The sequence below is a fragment of the Vidua chalybeata genome (genome assembly GCF_026979565.1).
Source record: "Vidua chalybeata isolate OUT-0048 chromosome W unlocalized genomic scaffold, bVidCha1 merged haplotype SUPER_W_unloc_4, whole genome shotgun sequence".
Lineage (NCBI taxonomy): Eukaryota > Metazoa > Chordata > Aves > Passeriformes > Viduidae > Vidua > Vidua chalybeata.
In genome coordinates, this window is record NW_026530339.1 from 1,125,496 (window position 1) to 1,143,946 (window position 18,451).

The 18,451-nt window shown below is 43.4% G+C and overlaps 1 protein-coding gene across 2 annotated transcripts in view; it reads left to right on the forward strand.

Moving 5' to 3' along the window:
* Window positions 1-389: 389 nt before the first annotated feature.
* The window catches only part of LOC128782892 (nipped-B-like protein), a 158,050-nt gene continuing 139,988 nt past the window's right edge, over window positions 390-18,451 (forward strand). For both annotated transcript variants that reach the window (XM_053933401.1, XM_053933402.1), the window contains exon 1: window positions 390-817. The gene's annotated coding sequence lies outside the window, so the exon portion shown is untranslated. The remainder of the gene's footprint in view (window positions 818-18,451) is intronic.

The window sequence follows — 18,451 nt, forward strand, 5'->3', positions numbered from 1 at the left end:
GGAGAGAAGAAAGAAACTGAGGCAGTAGTTGAAGTGCTGGGGAAGGGGAGAGAGTCACGCAGCAGAGACTCAATTGTGGCCGCTGCTGCTAGGCGAGGCAAGGCGGAGGGAATCACTCCAGCTGTAGCAGAGCTACGAAGGGAGCAGCGCAGTAACGGCGGCGGAAGCGACGCTAGTTGAGTGAGTAAGAAAGGGGAAGTTGTTGGTGTTTGGCGCCGGTGGAGGGAGTAATTCCTGCAGCTGCACTTCCGGTCGGCATTTTGTTCTGAGAGGGAGCGAGAGACACACACAGGGGATCCTTTCCTTTTCTTTCCCCCTCTCCTCCTCTTCTTCTTCTTCCTCTTCCCGCCCCACCCCCACCCCCCACCCCCCCCCGGTACCGACTCACGGCTTACTCCGCTCAGGCCGTTCCCTCCCCCATCCTCCTGCACTCGCATGTACGGAGGGAGCAGCGGCCCCTTGGCAGCTGCCCTGCCCTCCCCTCCCCCACCCCTACCCGGAGGCTTGGAATGTGTCTCGGAACCGGTTTGGTTCGGCCCGTGTTGATGCTGTGAAGCAGGCTCGGGGAAAGGGGGATTTGTCTTGGCCGCTCACCCCCTGGCTCTACATGTTCGCTGCACTGAGGAGGAGACGGAAGAGGAGACAGCCCCCCTCCCGGCCCGGATTATTGTTGTTATATTATCTCCCATCCTCCTCTTGCTCCGCGGTGGCGGCGGCCGCGGCCTAGCAGCGGCGACAGCTCCTCTGAGGAGGGAAGGGGCGGATTTCTCTCCCCCTCTCTCGGATTCTCGTCGGATTCAGACGCCGATTTGCTCAGGTAATCCCCATTCATCTCCCCTTCCTCTCTCTGCCTTCTCTAGCAGCAGGCCGGGCCTCCCGGCCCAGCACTGCCTGGAGCAAAGGGGATTACCTGCTATCCGGGATAGAGGGGAGTAAGTGGTGACCGGAGGTGTTTATTTAGCAGCCCCCCTTCCTGCTCCGTCGGGTTTGGCGGAGGAGATTAGTTCTTTCCGGGCTACCGGGAGGCCTAGGCCCGGCGGAGGGCGCAGGCCCGACGGCCAGCGCATTTACTCCAGTTCGGGGATTAGAAAGACGAAGCAGTTTCTCAGTAACAGGCCTCAATCTGGAGAGGAGCAGGAGGAGGAAACAATACAATTAGCCGCAAATGTGCACTGATCCTTTGCCATATTTACAACTTCTGAAGTCGGGGGTGAAGTAAGTGGAGGAGTAGGGAAAGAGAGACAATGTAAATACCCAGGAACAAAAATACCAGTTCTTTTCCCTATTACCTTCTCTTTTTTACCAACTCTGTTCTGAACATTTAAAACTTCGAAGGCACATGGTTTTATAATGTAGAAGTTTAATTTCTTCATAATATAGCAATTGATTAGTGTGTTAATCACTGACTATTTATAGCATAAAGCTAGCGCTTGTGACATGATTGACATAACACGGATGCCCGCAGACCTAGAAAATACAGATAGACAAGCATATTGTGTCTGGTACTCCACACAATCTCCATGTGCACGTGCTGTATACATTACAGGCATATATATTAAATGCAGATGAAATACTATTTTATACTCTGAACAAACAGAAAATGGGAGAGGGGTCATGTATAGAGTGCTATGTTTATGACGTTTCAGGGGTCAAGGTGAAGATGAGATCTTAGCCTAAGTATTTGAGAATCAATAGTAAATTTAATTAAGTGAAAAGTGAGGAACGTTTAAAAAGTGTCATCATTTCTTATCAGGCCATATTCCTTTGAGATCCTGAGGTCGTTATTGGCTGTTTGTGTCCATGATGTTTAAGTATGTAATTAGTTGTCATTTGAACAGGTCAAATGTGTTTTGTAAATGACGATTGAGTAAATGTCAGCTCTTTATTTATAAATGGTAGCTAATTTAGAGTAAGGTAAATCTTGGACTTACTGTGTGGTACAGTTCAGAGTGTTATTAAAAGTTGAGGTAGATTTAAAATAAACACCTTGTGAACTAATAAAAATACTCATACAGAAATTACATAATTTAGGGAAATTTTAAGATACCAAGTTCCATATAGAAAAGAAATTTGTAAATGGCAAACAAGTATCAACATAACAGAATTTGTCTATTTTTCAGTAATTTTTTTAGTTGTTTAGACAGATCTTGTAATAATAAGTGGTAATGAATTTCTAGTATATTGTGTTTAGAGTCTTATAAACTCTGCTATCGTGTCTTTGAGTACCCATATACTTGTTTAAAAGGGTGAAGTCAATATAGCTGTCATGTAGAAGTTGTGTTTTTAATGCTGTAAATCCATGTAGTACTCAGTAGCGTGTCTGTGATTTGTATTGGTCAGAGAGCAGTTTGAATTTTAAAAAGCCTGAAGATCCTGCTGAGCCCCAATTCCTTCCTTCCTCCCTCCCATCTCCCATTCCTGTCTTTGTGCTGCCTGGTCCTGTTGAACACTACAACAGGGCCTCAGGCCTATGTGTGTGGAGGGGAACCATTTACACTTTGAAAAAGCAGCTTTTTAATTTTAAACTTTGTGAATTGCAGAGGGAGCTATTAGTTATTTCTAACTGCCTCTGTGTGTAGCCTCAATGCTGTTTTCTTTTGGTTGCAGGACAGAAAGTAGTTTTAGTTCTTGGGTAGTTTCATTATCAAGAAGGGACATGAACTCATTTGTTTCTTTTGTCCACCCTTCATTTTAATAAAAATGGGTTAGCTAAGCCATTGTTTGAGCTTTTCTGACTTATTTAAGGAGGTTTGCTTTAAATATATATAAGAGCAGGAAATAACCTACTGTAGTTATGTAGTTCCTGTCAAGTTTATCTTGCCTGGGTTGTGTTTATGATGTGCTCTTTTTTTCTTAAATCAGAAAACATGCACTTTTCTGGTATGAAAAATAGGTGTATTTATAGAAGGAAACTTAAGATGAAGCCTATTTGTAATGAGGTTTTTTGGTTTATTTGTTCTGAGTCATGTGTGGTTAATCCTGAATTAGTTGCACCATCACAGTTTATGTAGTTGTAAATTTTTTTGTCATAAAAATATATTTAGCATGCAGAAATACTTGATGTGGAAATGTTTATAAGATGACTTTTTTTTTGTTTAGATCGTATTTTTAGCACATTTAAAGAGTGTGTGTATGCGAAGCAAGAACCATCATTTTCATACTCCTTTTGCCCTAGTGTTAGGAGTTTATATTGGTCTACTCTTTATCACAAAAGCGAACTGCTTAAGGAGAATGTAGTTATTTTATTCATGTTATGGAAATACAAAATGAATTATTCTCGAGGTGTTAGTTGTAGCAATTATTTCAATTGAAAGGGAAAATATTTTCTTCTTGCTTTTTTTATTTTGTGCTTTTGACTACTGTGTACAGTTTGAATGTTTCCTGTGTACAGATTTTATTTCTTTACTTCTTTAAAACTTTGTTTTAAAGCTGTTTTTATACTTCTTTTTTAAAATAATTTTTTAACATTTTGATTTTGGCGAAACAGAACGGCATTAGAGAAGCAAAATTATACTCCTAAATAACTAAAAAAGTAAACATTGAAAATCTTTTTTCATATTAAACTCTCTAAGTTGAGAAAAATTATAGAAAAAAAATTATTGCTTTTAGTATGTGTATCAGTTGGTTCTAAGTGGTTTTCCAATTGGAGATCTCAAAATTCTTTAAGTGGTTAGATATTTTCTTTTTCCGATTATTTCTCTGTCTTGATTTGAAGCACTTTATTTCCTGAAGGCATGTGTATGTGTAGACAGGCAATGTATTTTACAGGAGCAGTTAAAAAATGCTGGGCTGCAGTCAGGGACTCTGATAAGGAAACAGCAGACTATAATTGCAGAAACACACTTAATTCAGCTCTCTTCCCTGTACTCTGGGCTTTTAACTACATTACTGTATTTCCCCCTTACCCTTCTGGTCCCAGTTCAGTGCTTCATACAGTGCATGGGAAATCATAGCTGACTGGTATACTGTTATAACCCACTTGATATATTTTTTTCTTCATAATTGTGCAGCCTACTGCTTTACCTGCTGTATGCCATACAAATAGTTCACGAATGCTGAAGTGTTTCAATCTATGAATTTGTAGGAATGATCTCAAAATACATATCTGTACTTTAGAAACATTGGAGGTTTTTTTTTCACATCTGTTAAATATTTTCATTTTACAGATGGAAGACTGAAACTGAGTCAAATAGCAAGTTAACACAAGATTTATAAGTAATTTTCAATTTGATATGCTTTATTCTTGAGATTTGTAGAGTTACTTTAGAGCACTTAGGAAGTTCATAGCATTGTTTCTTAGTGGTTGTGAATGCCCTGCATTTCAACATATCAAGCTCATTGTTTCTCATGGTGGATTCCTAAGAAGTAGAGAATGGGGTTTTTGCCAATGGCCTTAAAACATCTATTCAGTTTCAGCTGTCTTGATCATGTCAAGAGCTGGACAAGAATAAATTTTCTGTCCTGAAAAATTAAAAAGAATCATCTTCCATATTGTGAAGAAACCAAAATTTCTTAAAGTTTATCAGTAAGAACAGAGACAAGAACTAGATAGTGACCCAAATCTCACAAGTAATTAAATGGTGTGTCTGCAATATTGAAAGCAATTAATTTCCAGTAGGAACTAGCAACCCTGGAGAGAATCCTAAGCATTGGTTATTGGCTGTTAGGAAAAGAACTCTGTCATAGCATGGGTCCTTGCCAGGTAATAATTAGCATTGACTCCATGATTCCAGAAGGCTGATCAATCGCTTTATTATACTATACTTATTAAGAAACCCATTGCCCTTACAGACAGTCTGATACAGTTTTGACCTAATTGGTCCTTGAATCCAAACACCATCACCACTGGCCAATTAAGAAATCACCCTTTGGTAAGCAAGTGTCCATAACACATTCCACATGTTCACAACAACAGGTGCAGCAAGTGAAGACAAGATTTGTTTATCATTCTTTTCTCTGATCTTCTCACAGCCTGCCCCAGGACAATGCCTGGGAAAGTTGTGCCTGTTGCTCTCTGTGGCCAGAGAGCTGCTGCCACAATTCACCCTTTTGTGTTTAAAAAAAAAAGGCGGTGTTTGTAGTCCTCTGCAGGGCCCTTTGCAGGAAGGAGAACAAACACAGCTTGAGAGGTTCCCTTGGCAATTTGCTGGTTGTCAATCAGAACCTCAATCAGATGCTGACTTAGAATGGTCAGGGAGATTCTCTACCTGTAGAATATCTATTTCTATCATATAATTGAGACAAGGTTTACAATATTAGAAAACCAAACAACAATGCACTGAATGATCATTGTTTTAAAGTCCAAACAGCTTTCAGGAGAAGGTCCATTAACTGGAGATGTTGGTCTTTGACATCACTGAATGTCCTTCTTGGTCCTGAAACAGAGAACAGCTGAAGAAGGTTACTAACAACAATTAGAAATCAATCAGATAATGCACATAATCAGTAACACATGTGACATTATATAATTATCAGGCACTATAGCACTGACTGTCATCCCAGAGTCTGCAACAGCTGATAAACCTCAACTTAGCAGAATTGGAAATCATGTCTGGATCATGATTTTCCAAACTTCCTTTGAAAGTAGGCTCAGCTGTCACATATATATGTGGTCAAATTGCCAAACCAATATGACTTGAATCCTTTGGCTGCAGAAAACATCTGGGTTGATAGTCAATCATCCCCATCCAGGTAGAGGAAGGACCTGGCCACAGCCCAAGCCCTAACTGGAGAGTGTCATTTGACACATTTCCTAAACAAGGTTCTTAAGAAAAACCGTTATGAGTGAATAAATGGTTGAGATATCCTTTACTTCTATATATATTTCTGTGTAAAACTGTTATCAAATTCAGGGGTACTGAGAAAATCTCTGGAATGCCATGGCCACAGCCTTTAATTCAACCACTTGGGCCGAGGCTGACTCGTGGCCTTCCAGCACATTGAGCTGTCAGTGAAGACGGTAGCTCTTTCCCTTTTTTTTTTTTTTTGTTTTCAGAATGCCAGCAGTGGCGGCGGGCCAGAGGACCCAGCCCCAGTGGGCGGGCCAAGGGACCCAGACCCGGCGGGCGGGACGGCGACACCGCCGCTGCCGAGCCCAGATTCAGATTCATTCGGCTTGTTCCCTTCCCTCAGCTTTGCACTGGTGTCATCTGGGGTCCCTGGGACAGCCCGTTCTCGTCCCAGGACGAGCGATTCACTTCCGCCTTCTCCTTCACCGCCCGCCCCCACCGAGCTGCCAATGTCTCGGCAATTCCCCCGGCGTTTCGCCCTTCCTTCGCCCCTCCCGGGCAGTGGCCAAGCCACAGCCTCTCAGGACCCCGCTCCGTCCGCTCCGCGAATGGGAGCGGGACACACGGGGTGCCCCAAGGCATGGCAGGGAAGGTGCTGATTCCAGAGGAATGTTGATCTTCAGATTTCGCGGCACGGTCGGGCCGGCACCCAGCTGCGAGGGCACGCCGCCCCTGCTGAGGGACAGGCTGTTGGTGCTCGTTGCTGTCCCTGTCCGTGTTCCCTGGCAACTTGAAGGGAGCGGCGAGGCGAGCTGGGGATCTTCTTCAGCGCCACAACTCGCGTCCCGGATGGGAGCCGGGCCGGCGGGGAAGCATCCTCGGCCGGCGCTGCGCGCACCGCTGTTGATGAACCGGCTGCAGGCTGAGGTGCAGGGGGGCTGGATGTGCTCTCCAGCGGGGGGGAGGCGGGGGGGGGGGGGGGGGGCTGGCCGCTGTCGTGGAACCGGTTGCCTCCCTTGTGGGCTGCGGAGGCGGCTCCACCCTCTCCTGCGGTGCACGATGGGGGAAACCCAGCGGCGGGGCCAATCCACATGCCACACGGGGGGGAAGGAGGACGAGGCGATTGTCCCGTTTGCGCTGGTGAAGACAAAGGGGCAGGAGCGACCGCAGCTCCTGTCGGAGCAATTGCTGACCGTAAAAGCGGAGCCGCTAAAGGCTTCGGTCCTTCCTGCGCATGCGCCAGGAAACCAGGAAATAGCTGCTCTGGGTCCCCTGTGGGCAATGCCGCCCACCCCCGCGGTGCGGAGAGGCAAGGAACCAACGGCGGCCGTCCGTGAAAGGATCGTTCCCCGGCTGGCTGCGGTGGAGAGGCCGATGGCTACCCGCCTGGGGGGAGGCGCTCCTCCAAGTCCGATTGGGACGTGCCTACCGAGGTGGATTCTCTTTCCAATGGGGTCCGGCCCCTTAGTGCTCTGGAAAGCATTGACCAAATGGGTAGTAGTCGAGGTACACTCGCATCTCCCCTCCTGAGTCCCTCCCAGAGACAAAGACTCAGTGAGTCCCAGGCCGGTGGATCCAGCGAGGTCTCCACATCCACGGGGAAACCATGAACTTTTGCCCAACTGAAAAACTTGTAGAGAGCCTCTTCTGACATAGGGAGTCTCTTATGACGAATCATCATAAGTTTCCACACCGCAAGGGTTTCCTCATCTGACATAGAAAATTGGATGCCCATTTCCGCAGACACCTTTTCCCAACCGCAAGCCCACCCCGGGTCGCAGGCAGTGTTATTGTTGGGAAATCTGTTCCGCGCCCCAGCCCTCAGGCTACGAGGCCAAAACGCGGTCCCAAGGGACAGATCTTCTCCAGGAAGACCCAAGGAAAGGTTAATGTTACCTTTTCGGGGAAGCAGGTGTCTGGTTATGAGCAGGCTGCGCGGGGCACCGCGGGTCCTAGCGGGGGCCCGATGACGTCCCGGCGAAATCCCAATGAAGTCCTGGCGGGGTCCCGAGGCGACTCCGCCCATCCTGCGACTCCACGAAGGGTTGCCAGATGCGATTTCTGTGAGGGTTCAGCAGACCCCCCGTGTTCAGCCTCGGCTGCGAACTCGGCTGGATCCATTAGGGTCCTGTTTCTTCAGCCAAAGCTGCACCAAGCATCGGGGTTCACCACTTGTTGTAGCAGGGCGTCCCCAGCCGGGTAATAATTAGCATTGACTCCATGATTCCAGAAGGCTAATCAGTCACTTTATTATACTATACATATTAAGAAACCCATTGCCCTTACAGACAGTCCGATACAGTTTTACCTAATTGGTCCTTGAATCCAAACACCATCACCACTGGCCAATTAAGAAATCACCCTTTGGTAAGCAAGTGTCCATAACACATTCCACATGTTCACAACAACAGGTGCAGCAAGTGAAGACAAGATTTGTTTATCATTCTTTTCTCTGATCTTCTCACAGCCTGCCCCAGGACAATGCCTGGGAAAGTTGTGCCTGTTGCTCTCTGTGGCCAGAGAGCGGCTGCCACAGAACTCATCCTCTTAAACAAATAGTTGTTGTAGTTGTTGTAAACTGGTTGAATGGAAACTTCTGCAGCCTAGTGGTCAGACTATTTCATTCTGATGTCAATTTGTTGTCCAGCTGCTGTATGGCTCTTTTAGGAAAGCAAGAGTGTTCACAGGTATAGTAAGCATGTTCCTAACCAGAACATTGCTTTTGGAACGTAGGAAGATCAGGTCCAAATGTCTAATCTGTATCAGACAGAGAAGTTGTTGAGCTTTTCTTCCACCATCTGTCTTTTTATGTTCTAATCATGTGCTCCAGGCATGACCCAGAGGCTGTGGGTATATTATGGAACAGGTAGGATTTTAAATTGTTTCTTTCCTTGTGATAGAAAATTATTTTTTTTAAGAAGAGTTATTTTTTTACAAATTGTCAGTTTCCAGCAAAAGTTCTCTTGGATAGAAATCTTTTTAAAATTTATTTGATCTGTTAACCATTTTATTCAATTTCCTTAGTAAAAAAATGTAATGTCCCAAAGAAAGCATCTCCTTTTTTGTGCAATTCTGATTTGTTTAATGATATATATGTCATGCCATATATGAGGCAGGGATCCTGTGAATAACAAAACCAATATATGATCATTGAGGGAATGACTATTATAATGCACAAGGGACTGAATTGTAGGTGTAAGTAACCATAATTTTCACATTTCTTCATACTTGAGTGCTTGGTTTTATAGTTCTGATTGTTTTCTATCTTTTTAAAAAGAATGTAATTTATCAAGCTTCTTGAATGTAAACACATCTGTGATAAGGGTTGCACTATCTCTCATGTTTGAGCTAACAATCTCTCCTCTGTGTTGACCAGGCACTCAGAGAGGATTAGGTAATGAGTACTTTGTTTTTAAAATTTTATTTTCAGATCTTAGGTTTTGATAGAGACTGTTCCACTGTCTTGTGTGTTATTTTCCATTTAATTATGTTGCTTCCTCTTTTTCTCCAGATATGCTTTCTGGATATTAATGATAGGGGATGTTGTGCTTTAAGCCCAGCTGGAAACTAAGCCCCACAAAGCTGCTCCCCTCCCTTCACCCCTCCAGGTGAGAGAGATAAAAGGCAGAAATTCTGAGTTGAGATAAGGACAATTTACTGGGAACAGCAATGAAATAAGAAAAATTAACAGTGATAGTAACAATATTTATAACAAAAGTATACAAAAAGTTTTCAAAAAGAGGGTGATTTACATCCAAAAAATGCTCACCAAGCCTGAGCTGACCCGGCACTGCACGCCCCCGAGACAAAGAACAAAATTGCCCCCAGACCTTCTGCACGCATGTTTTTCCCCCAAGCCTGAGACAATGAAAAACAATGGCTGACTAACCCTCTGGTCAGGTCCAGCATTACCCCACTGCTCCATTCGCTGCTCGCTTCCCTTGGAAGAGGAAGAGAAGGGCTACAGACCTGCTGTGCCACCTTTTTCTTTCCCCAAAGTCACGCCCTCTTCTTGGAAGTAAGAATCCTTTACTTCTGCCCCCTAGCAATGATGTGCATGGTATAAAATAACAACCTAGACACGCCCACACGACTCCAGGTTTTGCCAGTCCTTGGCAGAAACTAGGATGGGTGAAAATTTAGAGATCCTTCATTGGATGCTGCATACAGTAACTACCTTCGCATGTGTCGAAAAAATATGCTGAAACATTCTTTTTGCAGTCTATAAGCTGGGAAAATTTTGATAAGACTAATAAGACTGTGATGAGAATTCATGGACAGTGCCTTGTGCAGATCTAAAATCAGTTTGATTTTATATTTTTTTCCTGAAGAGAAAATTAAAAATCTGCCTGATGATTTGTCTGTTAAACTCCTAGTTCAAACTGAGACTGTTGGTTTTTTGTTGGTTTGTTTTTTTTTTTTTTACTACAGTACATGCTAGGCTTTTTTTTCTGTTTTTTTTTTTTTTAATAAAAGGTAATGATTCTTTTTTTTTCTACTAGTATTCCCAGTGATGATTTGTTATTCCTGGCAGGTTCCTTAAAAACTGTTATTAAGGCATAATCTGTAATATAGAAAACTTCAGTATATCCTATGAAAATTTTGCAGTTATAAGCAATTCCTAGAATCATCTGTTCTATTATACTAAACTTTTATAGCATCATAGAATGGTTTGGGTTGGAAGGGACCTTCAGGACCATCTCATTCCAACCCCCTGCCAGGGACAGGGACACCTTCTACTAGGCCAGGTTGCTCCAAGCCCCATCCAGCCTGGCCTTGAACACTTCTGGGGATGGGGCAGCCACAGCTTCTCTGGGCAACCTGTGCCAGTGTATCGCCACTCCAGTAATGAAGAATTTCTTCTCACTATCCCATCTAAACCTCTTTCAGTTTGAAGCCATTCCCCCTTGTCCTCTCACTCCATCCCCTTGTAAATAGTCCCTCTCCAGCTTTCTTGTAGGCTCCCTTCAGGTACTGGAAGGTGCTCTAAGGTCTCCCAAGAGCCTTCTCTTCTCCAGGCTGAACAGCCCCAGCTCGCTCAGCCTGTCTTAATAGATGTGACCCAGCCCTATGAACATCTTCATGGCTCTCCTCTGGAGTCACTCCAGCAGGTCTAGGTCCTTATGTTGGGGGCCCCAGACTGGAAGCAGTATTCCAGGTGCAGTCTTATGAGTGGAGCAGAGGGGCAGAATCATGGTATCATTTAGGTTACAAAAGACCTCTAAGATCATCAAGTCCAACCATTAACCCATCACTGCCAGGTCCACCACTAAACCATGTCCTCAAGATCCACATCTACATGTTTTTTAAATGCCTCCAGAGATGGTGACTCTACCGCTGCCCTGGGGAGCCTTTTCCAGTGCTTGATAACACTATCTGTGAAGATTTTTTCCCAAATATCCAGTCTAAACCTTCACTAGACCAACTTGAGGCCATTTCCTCTTGTCCGCTTGTTCAATGGGAGAAGAGCCCAACCCTCACCTGGCTCCACCCTCCTTTCAGGGAGTTGTAGAGAGTAAGAAGGTCCCCCCTGAACCTCCTTTTCTCCAGGCTAAACACCCCCAGCTCCCTCAGCCACTTCTTGTGCTCCAGACCCAGCTCCGTTGCCCTTCTCTGGACTCGCTCCAGCACTGCAATGTCTTTCTTGCAATGAGGGCCCCAGAAGTGGACACAGCACTTGAGGTGTGGCCTCACCAGTGCTGAGTACAGAGGGACGATCACTGCCCTGGTCCTGCTGGTCACACCATTTCTGATCCAAGCCAGGATGCCATTGGCCTTCTTGCCCACCTGGGCACACACTGGCTGCTGTCGCTCAGCAGCCCCAGGTCCTTTTCCTGTGGGCAGCTTTCCAGCCACTCTACCCCAGCCTGGAGCTGCATGGGGTTGGGACCTAAGAGCAGGACCTGGCACTTGGCCTTGTTGAACCTCATACAATTGGCCTTGTCCCATTCCTCCCATGTGTGTCATCCCATCTGTGTGTCCCTGTCATCATCATCATCTACATCCACCCTCAAAGACTTGTTTTATCCAGGCTGCACAACCCCAATACCCTCACCTTCTCTGGAATCTCTCCTATCTCCTCTTCTCCCTCTCCACCTAATCTGACCACCCATAAAGATTTAATTTTGTTTCAGGATTAAAGAGAAGAAAACACTATTGCTTCTTTTTATTATTGCCATGTAAATACATCAGCACTGAATACTTAAATTAACAAGAATATGCCCAAACCCTACCTTACTAATCTCATCTATCTCAGTCATTGCTTCTTAGGGACAATATTAAAAACAGCAGTATGCATTACATATTTTAGCATAAAGAATTATTTTCTCAGCTGACTCACAGTTTACCCTATTCCTTCTCCACAGCTAAGGTTTTCAGGCTTAATTTATGCTATATATATTGTGTTCATTGAACTACTTTTAATTTCATGTTCATAAAATTTGATGATTGCAATCAAGAAAAGCATTACATGTTAAAACACTTTTGAGCTGGTTAAGAGTTCAATACTTGTAATGCTGCCTTTAAATAATTTCTTATGTAGAGCAACTGAAACCATTCCTTTAAAGAATTTAATCCTCATATTGGAAAGGATTTAAAATTATTCTGTCCTTCATGAATTTGAGCTTTGTTTTGAAGTATGATTAGTCAATTTTTGAACATTCAGAAATTTCTTCTGAATCAGGGCTCAAAATAATTTTGTATCCAAAAATTAATGACATACTCTTTAGTGCTATTGGAATACAGAAGTTGGGAGAACTAACTTTAAACTCTGTGTTTTAAAACTGGAAAAAAAAATACATTTATATATATGACTGCTAGATTACCTTTAAGGGTTCCATCACTTCCAGATGGAGAGCAGACTGACTGTGGTGACCTCAAGGAAAAAGATGCAGCATTCCTTACTGAAGGATCGCCATCCTAAAGTGACCATGATAAAAAAAAAATCATGAACACTTCATAAAATAAAGACTGACATTAGTACATATACTGATAAAATGGACTGGATGAAAAAGTATAGAAAAATATTAGAAAAATATTTATTTATATAAAAATTTTGTCATTTGGACTGCTATTAGACTACTATATAGGCAAAATTATAAAAAACAATCAGCCTTAAGAATTTAGAACCAGAACATGCACACAAAAACAAATCCATGTATGTCTTCCAGCTAAAAAAGCACTTTTGGTTGACATTAAGATTTCATTTAGAAGTTTTTTGTTACATATAGTAAAGACCTGAAAAACAGAAATATGAACTTTCTACAATACCAACTGAAAGAAATTGAGTATAATAAGTAGATTTTTCTCATTTTTAAACAAATTGAGCATTTTTAAATTAGCCTACCCTTAAAGTTTATTAGAATGCCATCTTACTTTTACAGTTAAGCAAACCAAAACTTTGTATTCATACCCTCCAACATAAACACATCAGGATTGAACAAAATCTGTAGCACAACCATTGTGGCAACTGAGATACATGGATGTCAACTACACACTCCCTCTGACAATGGCCAAACAGCCAATTTCCACACACATAGCAGTAGATCAGCCACTGCTTAAGGATAAAGAAAATAGTTTGATATTTATGGACTGAAAGTGCTTACAAGGCAAAGAATATAAATTCATAAGAAACCAGATTTCATCAATTTCATCATACATAGGCATTTACAAAACAATTATATTAGATTTTTTTTCCCTCCCACAGCAAAATGAATCAAAAACTCATGATGTGCTATTAATTACACTTATTTTTCTAACTGCTTGCAAAAAGACTTGTTGCCTGGTGAGAAAGCCTCATGTATAAAAAAATCTAATATTCTGATTCGATGCAATAAAAACAACTATACCTTAAACTAACATGCTTTTTATTGCAAGACAAAATGAATTAATTTGCTGATGTAACAGTTACTTGTTTATTTAATACACTGAAAGTAAGGAGATTATTTTTTCAAACATGAATTATCTTTGAATTATAATAAATCTCAAACCCACCAAAATACTGGGGGGAACAAAAGCTTAGTAACTTTTATAGATATATTTTTTATTAGAACAGGAGAGGTCCTCTACCCATGGACTGCCAAGGACAAAGGCAAAGATGTCTTTTATTATATTAACTGAACTAACTAACTAGGTAGATGATCTTTCAGGTACACACGTGCCATTCCTTAAAATTTGTCAGCTACTGAAGAAGTCCTCATTTACTGTTTTCTAGATGAGAACTTCATCAAATGGTGAAATGTAAGCACAAACTTGTATTCTGGGCATGTTCTCACATGCACATACAGCCCAGAAAGCCAACTGCAGCCTGGGCTGCATCAAAAGCAGTGTAACCCAGCAGGTCAAGGGAAGTGATTCTGTCCCTCTACTCTGCTCTGGTGAGACCCCACCTGCAGTACTGCCTCCAGCTCTGGAGTCCCCAGCACAGGAAGGACATGGACCTGCTGAAGCAAGTCCAGAAGAGGCCACCAAGATGATTAGAGGGCAGGAGCACCTCTGCTATGAGGAAAGGCTGAGAGAATTAGGACTCTTCAGCCTGGAGAAGAGAAAGCTCCAGGGAGACCTTAGAGCAGCCTTCCAATAGCTGAAGGGAGCCTGTAACAGTCAGAGGACTCTTTATCAGGGAGTGTAGCAATAGGACAAGGAGCAAGGGCTTAAAGCTGAAAGAGGGTAGATCTAGATTAGATGTTAGGAAGGAAGTCTTCCCTATGAGTGTGGTGAGGCCCTGGGACAAGTTGCCCAGAGAAGCTGTGTCTGCCCCATCCCCAGAAGTGTTCAAGGCCAGGTTGGATGGGGCCTGGAGCAACCTGGTCTAGTGGAAGGTGTCCCTGTCCACGGTAGGGGGTTGGAACATGATAGTCATTAAGGTCCATTTCAACCCAAGCCATTCTATGATTCTCAGGTTTCTCAAAAAATGGTCCTTTACTTGAGTATGAGCACAGTGAGCCTTCAAGTATATGCTTGCTGATTTAGTAGAATCAAATATTGCAAACACACAATATCCTGCAGACATTCATAACATCTAAAGAAGAAAATCCTAAAGCTAAGAAAAAAGATAAACAGTTTTACATTTTATGATTTAATATTCCTTGTTCGTAACTATTTCTGCCAATGTTAACACTGTTTTTTAAAAAGGTGCAACATTATGATTAACGTGATTGTTCATATATAAATGCAAAACTTGAATTACTTCAACTTGTTCAAACTGTTTTCTGCAGGATGGCTACTAAACTCAGTTTTTAAAGGTATACTTACTTTTTACCCTTGGTCTTTTTCCCATTAAACCCAACCAATGCTTTATGTTTTCATAGTCGGCCAGTTTTGAATGAGTTTCATAGAATTGTTAAGGTTGGAAAATATCTTTAAGATCATCAAGTCCAACCAATAACGCAGCACCACCATTATGTTGACCATTCAACCATGTCCCCAACTGCCACATCCACACATTTTTTTGAACACTTCCAAGGATGGTGACTCAACCAATGCCCTGGGCAGTCAGTTCCAATGCTTAACAACTGTTTCCATGAAGAAATTTTCCCTAATATCCAATCTAAACCTCCCCTGGAACAACTTGAGGCCATTTCCTCTTGTCCTGTCTCTTGTTCCCCAGAAGAACCCAACTCCCACCGGGCTCCACCCTCCCTCCTTTCAGGGAGTTGTAGAGAGTGAGAAGGTTATCCCTGAGCCTCCTGTTCTCCAGGACAAGCCCCCTCAGCTACTCCTGGTGCTCCAGACCCCTCCCCAACTCCATTGCCCTTCTCTGGACTCGCTCCAGCACTGCAATGTCTTTCTTGCAGAAAGGGGCCCAGAACTGGACACAGCACTTGAGGTGTGGCCTCACCAGTGCCGAGTACAGAGGGACGATCACTGCCCTGGTCCTGCTGGTCACACCATTTCTGATCCAAGCCAGGATGCCATTGGCCTTCTTGCCCACCTGGGCACACACTGGCTCATGTTCAGCTGCTGTCGCTCAGCACCCCCAGGTCCTTTTCCTGTGGGCAGCTTTCCAGCCACTCTGCCCCAGCCTGGAGCTGCATGGGGTTGGGACCTAAGAGCAGGACCTGGCACTTGGCCTTGTTGAACCTCATACAATTGGCCTTGTCCCATTGCTCCAGCCTGTCCAGATCCCTCTGCAGAGCCTTCCTGTCCTCCAGCAGATCAACACTCCCACCCAACTTGGTGCCCTCTGTAAACTTACTGAGGTTGCACTTGATCCCCTTGTCTAGGTCATCAATGAAGATGTTAAATAGGACTGGCCCCCATACTGAGCTTTGGGGAACTCCACTGGTGTCTGGCTGCCAACTGGATGTAGCTCCATTCTTCACCACTCTCTGGGCCTGACCATCCAGACAGTTCCTAGCCCAGTGAAGAGAGCACCTGTTCAACCCATGGGCTGCCAGCTTTTCCAGAATGCTCTGGGAGACAGCATCAAAGCCTTTACTGAAGTGCATGTAGTCACACACACAGCCTTTCCCTCACACACTAGGTGGGTCACCTGGTCATAAAAGGAGATCAGGTTGGTCAAGCAGGACCTGCCTTTCCTAAACCCCTGCTGGCTGAGCCTGATCCCCTGGTTGTCCTGCACATGCCACATGATCACACTCAAAATGATCCGTTCCATCTTCCCAGGTACTGAGGTCAGGCTGACAGGCCTGTAGCTCCCCGGATCCTCCTTCCGGCCCTTCTTGTTTATGGCTGTCACACTGGCACCTCCAGTCACTTGGGACCTCCTCAGTTGTCCAGGACCACTGGTAAATGATGGACAGTGTCTTGGTGACCTCTTCTGCCAGCTCCCTTAGTACCCTTGCATGGATCCTATCCAGCCCCATAGACATGAGGGGGTCTAAGTAGCATACAAAGCCTTTTCCTCATCGTTTGTCACTATGTTTATCTCCACATCAAGTACAGGATGGAGATTCTGCTTGGCCCTCCTTTTGTTGCTGATGTATTTGTAGAACCACTTTTTGTTGTCTTTTACAGCCGTAGCCAGATGAAGTTCTAGCTGGGCTTTGGCCCTTCGAATTTTCTCCCTGCATGACCTCACAACATCCTTGTAGTCCTACTGAGCTGCTTGCCTCTTTTTCCGGAGGTGATGCACTCTCTTGTTCTCCCTGAGTTCCATTCAAAGCTCTCTGTTTGGCCAGGCCGGTCTTCCCTGCCAGCTCGTCTTTTGGCATATGGGGACGGCCTGCTCTCCTGCTCCTTTCAGATTTCTTTTTTAAAGCACATCCAGCTTTCCTGGAGCCCTTTGCCCTTCAGGACTGTCTCCCAAGTGACTCTCTCAACCAGGCTCCCAAACAGGCCAGTCTGCACTCTGGAAGTCCAAGGTGGCAGTTCTGCTGATCCCCCTGCTTACTTCTGTGAGAACAGAAAATTATCATTTCATGATCACTGTGCCCAAGATGGCCTCCAGTTATCACATCCCACACCAGCCCTTCTCTGTTCACAAACAGCAGGTCCAGTGGGGCAGAATCATATGGTAATTTTTAGTTTAGTGGTATGGACAGGCTGCTGTCATTTAAGGCAGGGTGTGATCATTTAATTTTGATTGCTCTATCATTTATCAAATGTGAGACCACTTAGCTATTTAGGTGGGGTGACAAATCTAGAAATAAATTATTTACTTGAAATAGCTTATTCTTGCTTCTGCCACTAGTGTGGCTTACAGCTTTGATGATTTTAGACAGAGAATGCGAGTAAAAATTCTTTTAAGAAAAAAAGGTATGAATATAAATAGACAACCTAGACACATTAAATTTTCTGTTATGAATGTATAATATTAATTTCTTGCATATTTCTTTGGCTTTTCCTGTCATTGCTATATTTAAATTTGATTCCCCCCCTTTACTATCCTTATTGACATGGTGATGTCATGTCTTCTACGGCTTTTTTTAATTATAAGAATTAGAAGTTTTTTTCATATTTCTATATTGCAACTTTCAGTTAGCATGTTATGTTCAAAAATTATCCCTTTGTAATTGAGTGGAAGAAAGGCAGCAAAACCAAACCACGTCAGAAATTATAGAATTTTTAACTGCTTGTTCTTCAGAAATTTGATCATACGTTTAATTTTGTGAAGGTAATTTATAAAAAGATGGAAAGGAAAAAGAGTTTTAAGGATACTGTCATTGTATTAACCTTATTCCTTGTTCACAGAATTCAAGCATTTTGCTAAAAGCTGGAAACAACTACTGCAGTTTAATGGACAAGTGTTTCTCCCTGTCTACATTTTATATTGATTGAGCATCTTTGCCTGTTACCTTCTAAAACCCAGACAACTCTCTATTCCCTGACAGGCCAGTGAACAGGTCTGCAAGACCCATAAATATTTCTGGGAAGTACTGCTACAGAAGCCTGGCCCTCTTCATAGAAGTGCTACTTATTTTCTAGTATTTACTAATGATGTTATTCATGAGTCATAAATCATCTTGGGTCATTTAGCTTTTTGAAAAGGATTACCTGACAGTGTAGGAGGCATTGCCCAAATATTCCTGAAGTTTCACCCAGAGGCCCTTACTGCTTTGAAGGCATGTATGCATAATTTGGATTAGGAGGTCAGGATGTTCACTAAATAGAATTCAAGTTAGAGAAGAGCTTGCCCTTAATATCTGAAATAGGAGCCTGTACAAAATGAACCATTTTCATTGGACAGTGAGGATTCAATTTGAAGTATGCTATGTATTCATGAGTGCTGTCTATACAGTGTTAGGTAATGGGTTAACCAT